The sequence below is a fragment of the Mytilus galloprovincialis genome, chromosome 8, assembly GCF_965363235.1.
Source record: "Mytilus galloprovincialis chromosome 8, xbMytGall1.hap1.1, whole genome shotgun sequence".
Classification (NCBI taxonomy): Eukaryota; Metazoa; Mollusca; class Bivalvia; order Mytilida; family Mytilidae; genus Mytilus; species Mytilus galloprovincialis.
This window is the reverse complement of record NC_134845.1, coordinates 54,431,697-54,450,931: the sequence shown is the minus strand read 5'-3', so window position 1 is coordinate 54,450,931 and position 19,235 is coordinate 54,431,697.

Sequence of the window (19,235 nt, the reverse complement as noted above, 5' to 3'; positions counted from 1 at the left end):
AAAAGGAACACCTTTCGAATACAGATGTTTTGATTTGTTTCCTAGTCGACAAAAAAAACATATAATATCTATAAAGTTACCTTTCAGCATGTCCGATTGGCTATGAATCGACGGGAGAAATTTGTACACCATGCTTGGATGGACTTTATGGAGACAGATGTGCAGAAATATGCAGTTGTGACACTACGGAAAGGTGTATATCATTAAACAAGAACTCATTTATGTTGATTCTCATTGATGTATTTATCATCGCTTTATTTAAACCTGTTAGAAATATTTTCAAAAAAAAGAAATATAAGCGGTTATCAAAATTTACGAAAAAAAAGAGTTATGATGATCGTCCATGAATGTAAATGTCAATTTAGGTTCTTGACTGACTAACAAACAAACAACGCAACTAATAAATATCAATTCATTTAGTACATAAATGTGTCCGGGCCTTAAACAATTCTTTTCATCAACGGGAGGTGAATAACAACAAGTCTTTAGTCGAAATGTAAACTTGAAATAGAAATTCATCAATATGTATATACTAGGAAAATACATCAAAATTGATTAAAAAAAAACAACAGTAGAAACCGTTTAGAATTCAATTGTAACGAATCACCATTAAAATAATCAAATTGCGGTAGCAATTTATACTTTGTTATCGTGCTTTTGGAAATTTATATTTATTAACATGATTAAAGAGGGGCGAAAGATTACAGAGGGACAGTCAAACTCATTGCTCGAAAATAAACTGACAACGTCTTGACTAAAGCATGCAAACTGTTTAGCTATCGACTTTTTTAATAATGCCCGGCGGTAGCAAATATAAATGAAAATGATTTGTCTGTCCGAATGGTCAAGGTCAAATCCCAGGTAGCACAAAAACATTTTATTGATATTTTTAAAATATATTGCAAAATATCACCAAATATCATTCAAAAACATGTTTTTGACGTGATATGTCTGGCTGTACTCATGTGAATAGCATATATTCTGATAATATTTGTTCTGAATGTTTAAAGAGCATTATTTTTAAATATTTTGATTTTATATTGAAATAACTTAATTTTGATATAATTCAGTTTCAATTGAAAATATTCAGACAACATCTTTCAAACATCTGGACAAAATATTCTTCAAAGGCTAGGATATGTTTTATTGATGTCTACCTAATGTTTTTTTTTTAAATACAGTCTGTCAACCTTATTCTCATTTTAATAAAAAGTTGAGGCATTGAATTGAATGATTATAAGTCAATTCATAAATTTTACTGGTTGATATTATAATATATGTATTCAGTAGATTAACAACTATCAATTGAAGAGTAAGGAAATTCACTCGTGTCAATGATGTGTTGATATACAAGAAAATAAAAAAAAAATGAAAGTATATTCAAATTGTATTTGTTGTTTTGGGCTGGTTTTAAATATTTTTTGTTTGTGAATAAAATAATTCAATCATTTAGGTAAATACATTTAAATAACTACACAGATTTGGAAATGTTAGATAAAGAGAAGGAAGAGCACATTTTTTGTTAGAACATTGGAATAATATAATTTTCAAGTATGTGGTATAAAGGGGGGAGATAAGTACCTAATACGCTGGCATATTGTTGGCACAATGTTGGCTTATATTTCTTTATCATGTTTATTGGCATGAAATATCAAAGATGTTTTTTTATTAACACTGTTTAAAAAACTTTGAATTAGGCAAAATACAAAGAATTGTCTAGTTCTAGGCACAGATTATCGTAGTCCTATTTGGTATGACTTTATCATTTTGATTTTTTACTGGGTCCTCAATGCTCTTAGAACACAATCGTTATTCGCTAGATAATTTTTCTTTTGACTTGATTTGAATTTTCATTTAAGTTAGATTAGAATTGTTAAGACTTTTCTATCAAAAATGAGGAGACATTCATGTTAATCTGATTAAAAAAATATATAAAAAATATTTTCTTTTTCATATCAAACATCATGGACCTCACACAAATATCACTAACAAACATAAGAAAAAAATTTGTCGTACATCTTACAAATATCAATTAAAAATATTATGTAAAAATGTTTATAAAATATTTCTTTTTTCATATCAAACATGTGCTTCACTCAAATATCACTGACAAACATCTTACAAATATCTATTAAACATATTATCTTAAAACTATTATGAAACAGTCTTTAACTAATAGTTTATAAATAAAATCGAAAAAATATATTGTTATGATGTTGTTGAAATGTTCATTAGATATTACTATTTTTATATTTTTGATTAGGACAAGAAAAGTATATTGATGTTACATCAAAAAGATATTTTATTATACATCAAACCTATGCTTTACATAGATGTAAATCAAAAATGTTTTATTAATATTTCTTTTACACATCTAAAAAATATATACATTAAATGTTACATAAAAATGTCCATCAGATATTGATTGAATATTGCAAAGAAATATCTCCTCGACATACAATTGTTCTCATTTATAAAACTGTCTATTTAACGTTTTAAAACATCAGCAAAGAATATTTATTATTCATTATATAAAAATATTTACAAAAAATGTGTTTATATTAGCAATCAAACATTGGGACGAAATATTATTGTTAAAATATCATTAATGCATAATTTCTGATGTAAAAAAAATGTCTTTAAAATATTTTTTGGTAAATATTTTTGAAAAACATATATATAGCCAGTCAATAATATCATGAAAATATTATGTGTTAGCTTAATCTTAGTTGAACTGTTACATCAACCTTATTACATTTTTTTAATGTGTAAAAAAGTAAATTATAAATGCCTACCAAAAAAGGACGTTTCATGAACTTAGTTTTTGCAAGGGTATAGTCACCAACCTACAAATTTGACTTGTGTATTTTTGTATGTGACACATAGATGTCCAACAAAGATACATTTCCGTTCTATAACGTTATCAAGGAAAATTAAGAATGAATATTGAATTTTGTCTTCTAGGCAAAGTTACATCAACTCTTTGTATTGTAAGACTATTAAAAGAGAAATATTCCTTTTTAGCAGTATCTGCATTTTACTCCTATTTAAAACAAATAGAATGGAAATTACCAAAAAAAATAAATCGTAACGATACTCACTGTCTCATTCCGTACTTTAAATATTTTAAATAAGTAATTTGTAAATTGATAACGATTAAGTTAACTATAAAAAAAATTATTAATATATTAAGTAGATGTAAATAAATTATGATTGACAATGAGACAACTCTCAAACAAAGACTACAATGTAAATGACATAGCAGTTCACAACCATACATTGTAGTTCACTGTACAACTTTCAAGAATGATCAATATGCATACAACATAATCCGCTATAACACACCACGGAATGACACACGAATAACAATTCAAACTAAAAAATTTAACGGCCTGATTTATGTACATGTATGTATATAAAAAGAAGAAAAAAGGAGAACAAAAAACAAAAAAACAACAACTTACTCTTCCACTAACAAAGGTCAATGGCGTAACAGTTCTATATATAAAACCAGTAAGTGGGATTCGTGTTGCTCAGTCTATAGTTTTTATTGTTGTATTGTGCGTACTGTTTGTATTTTTCGTCGTTTTCGTTTTTTGTCATGGCGTCGTCAGTTTTCGTCTGATGACTATAAATTTCCCTTTGACCTCTTTTCAAATGGGCTGAACATATCATATCGATATAATGCAGAAAACGTAATAACAAATACAAAGTCCAAGACGTGGCAGGGTGTCGTGCTTATACATCCCTATACAAAAATAGACTAAAACATGAGAGTATTCGCAGCTACAAACAGTAGTTCGTTAATTCAATTAACAACCAATCCATTTTTTATGAACACAAAACTAAAATAATTCTTTTTTTTTATCACAGGTGCGACCATGTGAAAGGATGCATTGCATTAGATGGTAAGAAATCGTTCTGAACTTCATATATACATATGCATACATCATACTTTTCAGTAGAATTTAAACAAAAAAAGATCCATACGATTGAGAATGGATTAGGGGAATATGTTAAAGAGACAACAACACGACCAAAGAGCAGACAACAACCGAAAGCCACCAATGGGTCTTTAAAGAAGTGAAAAATCCATAACCCGTAGGTGGTCCTAAACTGGTCCCTACATTAAATTATGTGTTCAGTGAAAGTGGACGTCACACTTAACCCAAAATATATAAATGAACTAAAATTAAAAATATATTAGAATAATAAAGGTCAGAGGCTCATGCAATTGGACAGGCGCAACAATGCGGCGGGGTTAAACACATTTTGTGATGTTTTGTGAAATTTCCCGCATATTGAATAGCCTTTCAAAACCCATCTGGAGAAAAGAAAAAGGACTGATATTACCTAGAACTTTATTATTTTTCAATTAGTTTAATAAAAACTTAGGTCCACGATAAGCCATTAATTTTTTAGATATTTTAACTAATCTGCAATCAGTTCCATCTTTATGCCTAATATACCATATACTGTGTTACAACAATGACAGTCGCATACAATGTTATTATATCGACAGCAATGTGTGAACAAAATAAATAGACATGATATGTAAACAAGTCAAAAAATTAACTTAACTGTTGCTCAGTATCAAATCAATATCTTAATTCATTTACCATACTTCTGTATGTATTCTCTTTTTAAAAAATCGGGTACGTAGGTGGCCTGTTGCAACGAAAATTTTCTGTCCTATCCAATATATCAAGATTTCCTAGTGGCAGTCAAAATTTCACCGACCATCATCCCGGATGCCCTCTATTACAATACTTACTTATTGTATTTATTGTTTACTTGTTCTTGTCCTGAACACCCGTGAAATATTTGTCACTGGACGTTAAGCGACCAACAACCAATCAATCTATATTTTTAAAATCCAAATAAGATAAAATCACTATCAATACTATGGAAATTGCTTCAAAGACTATATAAGGGAGCCAATTTAACGGAATTCTTCTTGTTTTAAGAAACCAACTTGTTTTTACAGTTGCGTAACAGTTATAAATGTAAACAAACTATACTAATCAGTTGAATATAGCCTAACACATCAAATCAATTCAAAGCAGAATAACAAAAACACAGAACCGATGTGACAGTGTATGTATACATCCCAACAACACATACACAAAGTACAGATCTGAGAGTACTAGCAGTTACTTATCGATTGTTCAACGCCAGTAACAACTGATACAAAAGTCATGTAACAAATAATAATGATTTTTTTTTTGTCACATACATTCAGACATGCAGGTAAATTCATTGACTGCAACTGTAAAACTGAAAAGATTTCTGTCCGATTTTAATATTTCAAACCTATCCTTTTCTGAAATAGTAAGAGAGTCGTGGTTTAGTGGTTAGTGCATCGGACTACTAACACAAAGGTTCCTGGTTCGATTCCCGTCTGGGATGAAAATTTCAGGGACTGAATTTTCGGCTCTCCTTTAACACCATTTGCGAGTGTGGTCTGGAGAAAGCGATGATAGTCCGTCGGAAGGGGACGATAAATGGCTGACCCGTATTAAAAGAGAGCCATATCTCTTTGCACGTTAAAGACACCCTTGTAGATTTAAAAAAAAGAGCAGGCTAATGCCGCTACAAGGCAGCACTTGCACCCGCAAAGTGGAAAGGGATTAATATAAGTTGAAACTTGTTTCCCAATCCACTTTAAATAAATATGTTTAAACTAAATAGTTTTCGGCACATGCCGTGGCAATGGAGAAGGGTATAGCACAAAGGCAGTGTTTTATTACACATATAATAGTGTTGAGTGAAGATGGGTAATAACACTTATACAGATATGTAGAAATTTATTGCGACATTTTTGTTTGCTTCTAACAAAACAAGGAAATCGTGTATGTACATTTTAGTACATTTATTAGTTATTTTGTCATGTAATGAACATCGCGCAATTTCACTTTCATCAATATGATCTGTTTTATCCTATTTTAGAAAAGACGGAGACGAACGACATAACAACTCACTCAAATGGTCAGTCTAATGGTCAGTCGAATGGTCAGAATGCAGGCAAGTAGATTATGTGGTTAATTCTATGAAGCTTATTGCTATTCATTTGTTTCATTATATGAGACTTAACACAATCAAATAAAAGTATTGCTAACGTCTTTTTATCTCGAGAACTCTCCATATCACCAACAAGCAGCAACAACAAAGAAATGCAAAATATATTTAGACGTGCATAATTATTGAAAGAAAAAAATGTGCCAAATCAACGTTTAATTTATAAGAAAAATCTAGAAAACACTCAACATATAAATATGTAAAGCTATGAACAAGATGAGACTGATCATTCAAATATTATTAAGACGCCTAAAATGAACCAGTCTTGTTCGAATTTTCTGTAACCAAGTACACTGTTTTGGAGTATAATACAACATCTTGTCTTAATTGTCTTCGTTTGCTTCGTGTTTGTATAGAAAAATAAAGCTTTATATATTAGTAAATCATTTCAAAAGCGATAACTTCATCAAAACGATAAAAATGGTCTAAATCAAAGGAATTCTTAACTTAAATTTAGTAATTTTTTCTCCTTTCTCTCCGCTTCGTCGGTAGCGAATTTCCAGTGCCGATGATACACCGTGATTACAGATTAATGACGTCTAATGAAATCACATTGAATGATAATGCCCCCATCTCACAATTCCATTCCTGTCGAAGTTTGGATGGTAACAGACTCAAAATGTTAACAATTTTTAAGATCCGAACTTAAATCTAGCAACTTTCACAATTCAGCACAAATATATGTCGCGCTTCATGAGAAATGTGAATGAAACACGACTTTTTTGTACTCAATTTGATATTGAACAAAACTTTTCACTAGGTAGTTCAGCAATAACTATTTTCGTTCTATCGACATGTATGGACAGTATAGTTGTCTTTTAAAGATAGCACATCTATATACATGTATATATTTAGATTTTTCACAATCATGTCATTTTAGCAATTGCAATACGAGAAATCATACTTTATGTTGTCATTACATCTTTTGGTCTTCTAATTGTTGGCGGAATGGTGTATATGCGTCGGAAAAGAGTACTGATAACTCTACACCAAGAAATAAATCAACATCGAGAAGAAATAATAGCAGATGCAACATGTAACAGCAGGAGCAAAATGCAGATACAACTTATTAAAGAGGGAAGTAAAAGTGTTTATGACATAATAGACGAATCAGCCATGTTCAAAACCCTGGAACCGTCCACTTCAAGAATGCAAAATTCATACTTAGACGTAACGTATAGTCCAAAAATCCCAATGAATGTTGAAGACAATCTAGGCATCATTTGTATCGCAAGTGTGTCATCTCAGTCACAACCGGTGCACAAAACAAGTCTCCGAATGCAACATAACGATTTGGAAGAAAGCGGTCAATGTGCACTTGTAAGTGCTTACTCAGATGGTTATCTTACGCCACGGTTTTATGAGTATAACTCAGGAATTAACAAAACGATGGAAAAGCAAGGGACATTGTGTTTAAACAAAGACAAAATGGCACAAACAGAAAATAATAAACATATTTACGATGAACCAGCTTATGATGGAATCGGTAGAGCTGGTAATTACGACAGTCTCGTCTTTTCTAAAGATACAAGCAATTTAAAGAATGAAATTGTGCTGGTACAAAACCCAATTGAAACAGAACAACTTGGGAGTAACATCAAGTCTCCAAAACACACAACAAGCTCTCCAAAGAGAAAGACTATATAGAGTGTTACTGTCTTCTAGCCCTTAAGCTTTGATATCATTTGATCATATTTTGAACACTTGCTAGTATGTAGTTCTTACACATTTATTTGTTTAAAGTATAGTTGTGACTTCTCCAAGACTAATTACTCAAATGATTGTTCTTTGAATAAGTAAAAAAAATTCTCATATTTTCTGTAGTTCTCTTATCAATGTACACACACACTTTGCATCACCATACGGTACACCCGTATGTGATCTTATGTTCTATAAAGAAATATTTAATAAAACTGTATATTATAACATGTAACACCGCTAACAGATTGAAGAAAAAAAAACATAAGGACATTCAACTCGTTGATAAAATGAAAAAAGCCATTGTAATACACTATAAAAAAAATCACAAAAAAACGAAAATACGAAATACAAAGCAAAAGATACAAAACTTTAGACCAATCAGTTCTTATAAAATTGGCTTTGATATGTGTCTGTCTTCTTTGAATATTAATCTTTATCCCCAAGTTCAAAATGTGGCCTTGTTTTTCTCGTAAAGCCCCGGTCACAACAGATCGTACGATTTTTTTTGTCGTGGAAGATCTATAAAATAGTTGTCGTGGCACTGTCGTGCAAAATGTCAAAAAATATATTGTGACTGTGGTCACATCAGCTACGGCATGTCCACGATGGTTCCACGATGGGAACACGACAGAAACAAAATAATTGTATTGTCGTGGGTTTGTCGCAAGTCGGTCGTGCGACAGTCGGACGACAATAGTGAGTTGTTTGGGGCTTTTTTTTTCAGGTTTTCATGTCATTTTATGCGTGTGTTACTGTTGTGCCACTGTCGTTCGATTGTCGTACAATGTACGACTGTCGCACAACAGTCGTGGGTCACTCGCGCATATGACTCTGAACGACTAGTATATGTATACAAAGAAGGCCCGATTTATCGCGTGTCATTTGCCATTTGCTTTCAATATTCCTCAGTGTCATTATACGATCGTCCAGGTAAACGACGTTTTTCGTATTAGTTTATACTAAGCAGGGTCAAGCGCAATCGTTCTAGTGGAATAGCCATCTCTTCTCTCGCCGAATTGCCTTCTTCTAAATAAATCGAAAATATGTTGCACGACGAACGTACCACGTTTACACGCCATTATTCCGACAGCCCATGGGTCCGATAACCCATTAGTCCGACAACCCATTAGTCCGACAACCCATCGCTCCGACAACCCAATACTCCGACAACCCATAAGTCCGACACTTATCAAGTCAAGTATCAGGGTATCAGGGTAAAATAAAATTTCTCATTCTATATACAGATTTCGAATTGAATATATAGAAAGTATTCGAACTTCCTTAGTTTATACGGAGTTATTTCTTAAAATACGTTATTATATAAACGTAAAAATACAGACAGACAAATTTTATTTTACCCTGATACCCTGATACTTGACTTGATAAGTGTCGGACTTATGGGTTGTCGGAGTATATAGAGAAGAGAAGAACAGAAAAAAAATCACCAGTGATGGTGCGAGCTACTGATTATATCCTCGCCTAAATATTTCGGTAAACAGGAAGTTGTTGAGTTGTGAATCTGAAAAAGCATCCCACAATATAACTGACTTATATAAACCTTGAAACCAAATTTCAGAAATCATTGTCTTGTAGTTCCTGAGAAAAGTATGACGAAAATTTTCAACTTGGCTCTCATGTGAAAAGTGTTCGATAAACAGAAAGTTGTTAAGTTATGAATCTGAAAACGATACAGCCGACTTCAATAAACCCTGAAACCAAAATTCAGAAATCCTTTTAATGTTGTTCGTGAAAAAGATGCAACAAAAATATTCAAGGGACGGACGGAAGAACTGACGAACGGACTGACGGACAGACAGACGGTCAGACAGAGGTACACTACCCACTTTCTCAAAGCGGCGGTATAATAATTGGGTCAACATTAAGACATTACAATACTAATATGATATAGTTATCTTTATTTCACCATAAGCCTCAGTCACAATCGGAGCCAAAACAAAACAGGAAAAAAAAACCCAACTAACACACTGATATCAAATAATAGTCGATATCAACTATCAGCTATCAAGACCTGTACTACATAATTCAAAAGAACTAACAATAAGATTATCAGTTATCACATAATAGTAAGGTTTCTTGTGTTAACATCGAAGATTAATCATGTTTATCTAACTTTTTAAAGTTCTGACAAGTGCTAGAAATAGTCGGAAAGAGTGCATCCCTCAAATCATTATGAAGGGAGCATTCGGTTGAAAAATGACACTCATCCTCAACTTTATCAACTGCACAATACGATTTTTTTAGTATCTGGCATTTACAATTCCTAATGTAATGGGTGAACACCGATTCTTAATTAACATATGAACTACCTTTCTTAAATCAATGATATCTTAATATTTTTCTTCTTGAAACAAACTTTAAATGAAAAACAAGCAGTAAAATTGCGTTTCTATTTCATATACATCACTGACCCGACAGGCGCGAAACCAAGGGGTCCGGGGGTTGGAACCCCCCTTTGTCCTGGGTTATTATTTAATATTTAATATTTAAATAGAAGTTGCCGAAATGTTCATGTCCTTCATATTTGTTTTCGTAATAAGTTTTGTTATAAATAATCAGTCCTGCACCCTCCCAAATTGAATCATTATAAAAGAGGAATATTTTTCTAGATTTTAAAATATGCTTTAGATATGAAATTGGTATCACTACACATACATTGGGTGTCATCTCTCAGACTATGTCTTATCGATCGCTGTACTGTCTCCGTATTTCGTGGATTCACATTCCCGAACATGATACCGTATTCATTATTGGAATTGCTCATCTTTTCTGAGCACATATTTCGTCCTATTTGTCATCTTATTTTTAAGGATCTGGGTAGGTATTTGTCTCTTTGTTTTTCTCATTTTGACTGATGCCAAATTAGTCCCTTATTGCTGCGACAAAATCAAACTAAATAAAACTCAGATGAGTGACACAAGGGGTAGAAAGTGTTGCGGCGAAAGAGGGTGGGTAGTGTATTCCAACTCCGATATATTTATTTATGTAGTTAAGTGTGGTGAAACCTCACTCCCCTGATACGTCAAAGGGGGGACCGAAGATCTAGTGAAAGAAGGTACAAATGAAGATCAAGTCACAAAAAAACACCAAGCGAACTAAAACAGCACACTCAGACTGACAGTGGACAACCAAACGACGAAATATAAAAAAAATAACTTACCCAGACACGTAAACCGATAGAGGGACGAAGGTATGGACTGATCATGAGCAGTTGGCAATTATCATGTGTATCAACTCCAATATAATGAGACAAATATCCCGCATGGAAAGAATAATTAGAATCAAAACGCACAACCCCAAATATTAAAGAGAACAGAGTTGGTCTTTTTAGAGAAAATTTACCCATACACACAAGACAGATGCATTGTCGGAATAATGGGCTGTCGGAGTAATGGATTTTCGGAATAGTGGGCTGTCGGAGTAATGGACTGTCGGACTAATCGGCTGTCGGAGTAATGGGCTGTCGGAATAATGGTTGTCGGACTAATGGGATATCACCACGTACCACTGTCGTACGACATACAATCAATGCTGTGCGAGTATCGTTCGAAATTTGGTATTCGAGAGACAATCGTGCGACTGTATCACGAGTGTCTTGCGACAGTCGTGAGATTGTCGTACGACAGTTGTACGATTGTTTTTATTAAAATTGTGTATGTTGGTACTCATGACAATGTGTTGAATCGTACAACAGTCGCACGACTGTGGTAAGACGCTCTAATGACAGCCACAAGACAGTAACGCGACAAAAAATCGTAGAGCAAAAGAGGTGCATGCCCAATTATTGTTCCATGACACTCGACAGCGCCACAATGCTCAAAATATCGTGCGACCGTCGTGCGAATGTCGTACGACGATCACAGATGACCCGGGATTTGACCAAATTTCATGTCGTGCCGCTGCATATGTGTGTCGTGGGTTCGTTGTGACCAAGGCTTTAGGAAAACCCACTTAATACTGAAAAAGTGAATGTTAAGATATGCCTTGCAATATGGACATTGAGATGTAGTCCAAACACTTGATGGTCATACTTAAACTATACTCAGTCTGGTAATCGATTGGAGAAAAGTATAAACACTGCACTTTGATATGCCTATACTAACATTGACTAACCTAAAAATATTTTCAGGCCCCTTTGAGAGTTAGTTTCAATTTAGACTAATGCGATGATTTAATTAAGAACGCTTTCTAAACATTTTTTGCTAAACTTGATTTACATCTAATCTATTAATTTTACGTAAAAAACCCAACTTGCCTTGTATATCAAAATGTAAGATTCAAATTTCCCCACGTCAAGAAAAAATTGAATGCGACATTCAAAAACATGTGCCCCCGACTACGTTCCTTGACTTTACATCCACGTTTTTCATTATGACGTTTACAATCATTAGCCTGAAATTGCCATGGCGGATTACATATAAAATTGAGAATGGAAATAGGGAATGTGTCAAAGAGACAACAACCCGACCATAGAAAAAACAACAGCAGATTTAGGTCACGAACAGGTCTTCAATTTGATCACATATGTCTTGAGTGATCTTCGAACTAAAATGATTTAAAATCAGTTAATACCTTTTAGAGCTGATAAATATAATTGGTTAAACCCCTCCGTAAAATATCCATTATGCCTTCGGAATATACAAATGTAATTTAATTTTATTCTGAATTTTAAAGGATGTGAAGTTAGCAGCCGGTTCGTTATTCGATATTCGATATTCAATATCCAACCGGCTGCTACATGTATCAGTCGGTTGGATATTCAAATTTATTTGAAAATCATAAAAAAAATAAAACATTATTTTGATAACATTAAATAAAATTGAGAAAGGAAATGGTGAATATGTCAAAGCGACAACCACCCGACCATAGAGCAAACAACAGCCGAAGGCAACCAATGGGTCTTCAATGTAGCGAGAATTCCCGCACCCGTAGGTGTCCTTCAGCTGGCCCCTAAAATATGCATAATAGTACAGTGATAATGGACGTCATACTAAACTCCGAATTATACACAAGAAACTAAAAATTAAAATCATACAAGACTAACAAAGGCCAGAGCAATATTAAAAGCAATATTTTTATAGGTGCAAGGAGCGAAAAGATACGTAGGAAATCGTTTTATGACCCCATCAATTTGTCTTAAACTCTCGTTGTCCGCGAATGGCCCTATGAAAAGAAAAATATTACAGCAACCTTACGGTAAAGTCACAGCAACCTTACGGCAATCTTTTTAGTTGGCCAGAAGACCTGAAAGTTGTTCACCATGCAGTGTTTGCCGCAAACTCTTAATTTTGTAAACGCACTTTAAATCAGTCCCAAAGTTTGCTGGAACTTCGATGCAACATTTATAGCATACTGAGCATGCTCCCTGTACTAAATCAGACTTCCTGCTTCTTTAAATTTGAAATAGGAGGGAAGTTTAGTAATGGTGCTTTCATGTAAAATTTGATTAGAAGGTGAGCATGTAAATATCAGTTATTGGTCATAATAATTAATGCAATTTAAATTTTGATCCGCATGGGCATCATTTGGAATAGGACGTACAGTTTTGAAAAAAATAATTAACATAAAGGTAGTCATTATCATTTGATTTGCCAGAAGTTCACTGCAAACTATATAATGCTTTGAAAGTGTGCAAGGAGTTCACCCTAAAAATTGCCAGAAGTTCACTAGAAACTATAGAAAGCTTTGAAAGTTTGCCGGAAGTTCACCACAAAAATTGCCAGAAATGCGACACAAACTATATGAGGCTATCAAAGTTCGCCAGAGATTCACCACAAATAGCCGCCAGAAGTTATCAACAAACTACATGTATATAAGGCTATAAAACTTTGCGGCAACAGTTTGCCAGAAGGCTGATTTTTCAGTAATTAAGGTTAAAAACCCTTGTTGATGCTTAAATGTACATGTAAGTTGCATTTTTGTCTTTGAGATATAGAGGTTTTAATCAATAAATAAAACGACATCAAATATGTAAAATTATCTTTTTAAAAACGAAGACAAAAAGCAATCACCCTAGAATTATTTAAAAATATAAATAGAAATAAATGTGGAAAGCCCAAAAACAGAAATATAAAGTGTTAACCTACCCGAGACCGCTTAAATGACGGGCAAACCTCCCTGTTCTCTCAATGTACCTAAAATTTACCAAATTCATAGACTTTGCATATATTAAAAGATTGTATCAAAAGGAATAATGTTATCTTCGATATCTACGGAGGGCTCAGATTGTCACTTTTACAGCTAAAAATTGTCAAAATGTCAGGACAAACGGCACAGGGCAATAGTGAGAGCTCCCTGATCCCTCAATCTGCCTAATATTATGTAGACATATAGTAAATAGATAGAAACAAACGTGAATAAAAGGAATGTGGGTACACTTCATGTCACCTATGTTTACGCAGAGCCCTATCTGATGAACGTCAAGTTGGTTACTTATTCCCTATTCCCTATTCGTTCCCTATTCGTTACCTATTCCCTATTCGTTACCTATTCGTTACTTATTCCCTATTCCCTATTCGTTACCTATTCGTTACACATTCCCTATTCCCTATTCGTTACCTATTCCCTATTTCCTATTCACTACCTATTCGTTACTAATTCCCTATTCCCTATTCGTTACCTATTCGTTACTAATTCCCTTTTCCCTATTTGTTACCTATTCGTTACTTATTCCTTATTACCTATTCCCTATTCCGTACCTATTCGTTACCTATTCCCTATTCCCTATTCCCTATTCGTTACCTATTCCCTGTTCCGTATTCGTTACCTGTTCGTTACTAACTCCCTATTCCCTATTCGTTACTTATTCCCTATTCCCTATTCGTTACCTATTCGTTACTAATTCCCTATTCCCTATTCGTTACCTATTCGTTACTAACTCCCTATTCGTTACCTATTCGTTACTTATTCCCTATTCCCTATTCGTTACCTATTCGTTACTTATTCCCTATTCCCTATTCCCTATTCGTTACCTATTCGTTACTAATTCCCTATTCCCTATTCGTTACCTATTCGTTACTAATTCCCTATTACCTATAATTAATTTGTTACCTATTCCCTATTCCCTATTCGTTACCTATTCGTTACCTTTTCACTATTCCTTATTCGTTACCTATTCGTAACCTATTCCCTATTCCCTATTCGTTACCTTTTCGTTACCTAAAGTATTCCCTATTCCCTATTCATTACCTATTCGTTACTTATTCCCTATTCCCTATTCGTTACCTATTCGTTACTTATTCCCTATTCCTTATTCGTTACCTATTCCCTATTCCCTATTCGTTACCTATTCCCTATTTCCTATTCGTTACCTATTCGTTACTAATTCCCTATTCCCTATTCGTTACCTATTCGTTACTTATTCCCTATTCCCTATTCGTTACCTATTCGTTTCTTATTCCTTATTACCTATTCGTTACCTATTCCCTATTCCATATTCCGTACCTATTCGTTACCTATTCCCTATTCCCTATTCGTAATACCTATTCGTTACCTATTCTGTATTCCCTATTCGTTACCTTTTCCGTATTCCCTATTTGTTACCTATTCGTTACCTATTCACTATTCGTTACTAACTCCCTATTACCTATTCGTTACTTATTCCCTATTCCCTATTCGTTACAGTCCTATTCGTTACTTATTCCCTATTTCCTATTCGTTACCTATTCGTTACTAATTCCCTATTCCCTATTCGTTACCTATTCGTTACATATTCCCTATTCCTTTTTCGTTACCTATTCGTTACCTTTTCCCTATTCCCTATTCGTTACCTATTCGTTACTAACTCCCTATTCCCTATTCGTTACCTATTCGTTACTTATTCCCTATTCCCTATTCGTTACCTATTCGTTACTTATTCCCTATTCCCTATTCGTTACCTATTCGTTACTAATTCCCTATTCCCTATTCGTTACCTATTCGTTACTAATTCCCTATTACCTATTCGTTACCTATTCCCTATTCCCTATTTGTTACCTATTCGTTACTAATTCTCTATTCCCTATTCGTTACTAACTCCCTATTCGCTATTCGTTACCTATTCGTTACTAATTCCCTATTCGTTACCTATTCGTTACTTTTTTCTTATTCCTTATTCGTGACCTATTCGTTACTTATTCGTTATTACCTATTCGTTACTTATTACTTATTCCTTATTCGTTACTTATTCGATTTTTGATATCCTTCCCCCTTTTTGATTGTTTATATTCTTATCTCTGGTTATAGGTCTAAGTTTGTTGAGGTAAAATGATTTTTTTATTACCTATTTATATGTGTTTGTGCTCAACCGATCCTGTTGATTTATGTTCGATACTTATTTGTTTCTTATTTGATTTTTATACGTTCTACCTTTTAAATGTTTTATATTCGTATGTTTGAAGAGGTGAAATCACCTTTTAGCGCTTGTATAAAAATGAAGATGTGGTATGATCGCCAATGAGACAACTCACCACAATAGACCAAAATGACACAGAAATTTACAACTACAGGTCACGAAATGTCCTTCAACAATAAGCAGAGCCCATACCGCATGGTCAGCTATAAAACATGTTACCGGGGTGTACATTGGTTGAGCACAAACACATATAAATAGGTCATACAAAGGTAATTTTACCTCAACAAATTTAGAACTATAACCAGACATACATGTACTAAGAATATAAACAATTAAAAAGGGGGAAGGACATCAAAAATCGAATAAGTAACGAATAAGGAATAAGTAATAAGTAACGAATAGGTAATAAGGAATAAGTAACGAATATGTAACGAATAGGGAATAGGGAATAAGTAACGAATAGGTAACGAATAGGGAATAGGGAATAAGTAACGAATAGGGAATAGGGAATAAGTAACCAACTTGACGTCCATCCCAATATGCCAGTTTGGTATTCAGAATTGATAGAGAAAACCTACATGAGACCGCTTAAATGACGATCAGACCTCCCTGTTCTTTCAATGTACCTAAAATTGACCAAGTTCATAGACTTTGTATATATATAGAGTTATCAAAAGGATTTCCGAGAATAATGTTATCTTCGATATCAACGGAGGACGGAGGGCTTAGATTGTCACTTTGAGCTAAAAAATGTCAAAATTTCTGTACAAAGGGCACAAGACAATGGTAAGAGCTTTCTGATCACTCAATCTGCCTAATATTATGTAGACATATAGTAAGTAGGAAGATACAAACGTGACTAACTGAAATATGCATTGATATGGGTACACTTCCTGTCTCTCATGTTTACAAAGGGCCCAAAGTGCCAGTTGGGTATTCATAATATATAGCGATAACCTATATGAGACCGCTTAAATTACTGCCAGAACTCCCTGATTTTTCAATGTACCTTAAATTTACCATATTCATAGACTTTGTATATATACAGATTGTATCAAAAGGATTTCTTAGAATAAGGTCACCTTCGATATCTACGGAGGGCTAATATTGTTACATTTTCAGCTAAAAATTGTCAAACTTTCAAGACAAAGATCACAGGGCAATGGTGAGAGCCCACTGATCACTCTATCTGCCTAATATTATACAGACATTACAGACACTTCCTGTCTCCTATGTTTACGGAGGGCCCAAAGTGCCAGTTGAATATTTAAAAAACATATCTGAGACCGCTTTATATATACAGAGTCTGATTTAGTCGAATTTTATGACATTGAAAGATTTGGGGCTCCCACCCTCATTGAGGCGGTCCGAGGTAGGTTTTTACTTTATATTTTGAATATCGAACTGGCACTTTGGGCGCTCCTTAGACATGGAAGACATGAAATGTACCCGAATTCGTTTTAGTCACGTTTGTATCTACATTTTACCTATATGTCTGCATAATATTAGGCAGATTGAGTGATCAGGGACTCTCACCCTTGCACTGTGCTCTTCTAACTAGAATAGATAATACCGATTAGTATCTAGAAGAACATCGGTTTAGTTTAAACATAGCTTATATGCAAAAGTATCAAAAGGGATAAGGAACATTTTTTTATTATAAAAGTGACGTCCTCTCCCTTTACAAAATGATGAAAAAATACACAAAATAATGACAACAAATATAATAGGGAAGTATACTATTTCAAAACAAAAACAACAGAAAAAACATACAATATAATATAATAAATTAGACAAGACTGTACTGGAGAGAAGTGTGAAAAAGAAAATATTTAGAATTCTAAGGGGATGCTCTGAAGTTTTAGATTGTTCTGATATAAGATTGTACAGACTCAAACATTTCTTTATTTTGTTGAAAGGAATTTCAAAGGTCACCATCACCAGTCAATTGATATTTAATTGATATAGCATATCTTCCTTTTAAAAAAAAGCACCAACAGCATTGCTTTTGTTTTGTTATGAAAAGTTCCAATGCAGAAAAGAATGCATACTATCATCAACAGGAAAGTAACAAATTTGTGCGATATTTAGTATCAACACGGTGCAGATTCATTAAGGGAATTATTAAAGTTGATTATTAAATTGTATTTTTGAAGATAAAAGTGCAAACGTTTTTTTTTCGCAAAACAAACACTTTTCCCCGTTTTAACTACATGCCTTATTGTGTATATGTAAAAATGCCATCAATAAGTAAAATTTTGTTTTAACATTCCTCCCACACTTGTTAACACATTATGCAAGATTAGAAACTTCAGTTTATAATTAATTATTCTCAAACAATGTGATTGTCATGTTTGAATTGCCTTAATATATCAACTATGGTTGTATGTCCCTTTATTTCTGCAATAGCTAAGGGGGAAATCCCGGATTTATCACGAATATCAACAGATGCTCCATGGCGAAGAAGAATGTCTACGATGTCAGTATATCCATTGCAAATTGATTTAAATAGCGGTGTCTGTCCAGTTTTGTCTGCAATGTTTACATTCGCATTACTTTCTACTAATTTCAGAACTAACTTTGTATTATTGTTACTCATGCACGCTGCATGGAGAGGTGTTATCATATCTTTATCTGCCAAATTTATGTCAGCAGAGTATCGTAACAATACCCTAACCAAATCTATATCCCCGGTTTTACAAGCATTAAAAAGAGAAGAACAATTGTCTTTATCGCAGTGATTAACATTTGCCTTTGAATTCAACAATATATCAACCACCTCTGTATGATTTTCCTTGCAAGCAGCAATCAATGGGCTTACTTTATCTTTATCAATTATATTTGGATTTGCTCCGCGTTTCAGTAATATAAGAACTATTTCACGAAAACCCTCAGAGCAAACAAGGAAAAGTGCCGTCCAGCCATATGCATTTATCGCATTGACATTAGCTTTACTATCTAATAGCAATTTGACAGCTTCAATATGACAATTTGAGCATGCTTCATGGAGGGGAGTTGAGCCATCTTTGGACTGGTGGTTAACTGACGCCTTGGATGCAATTAATATCTTGATAACATCCACATTGCCAACTTTGCATGCCTCGTG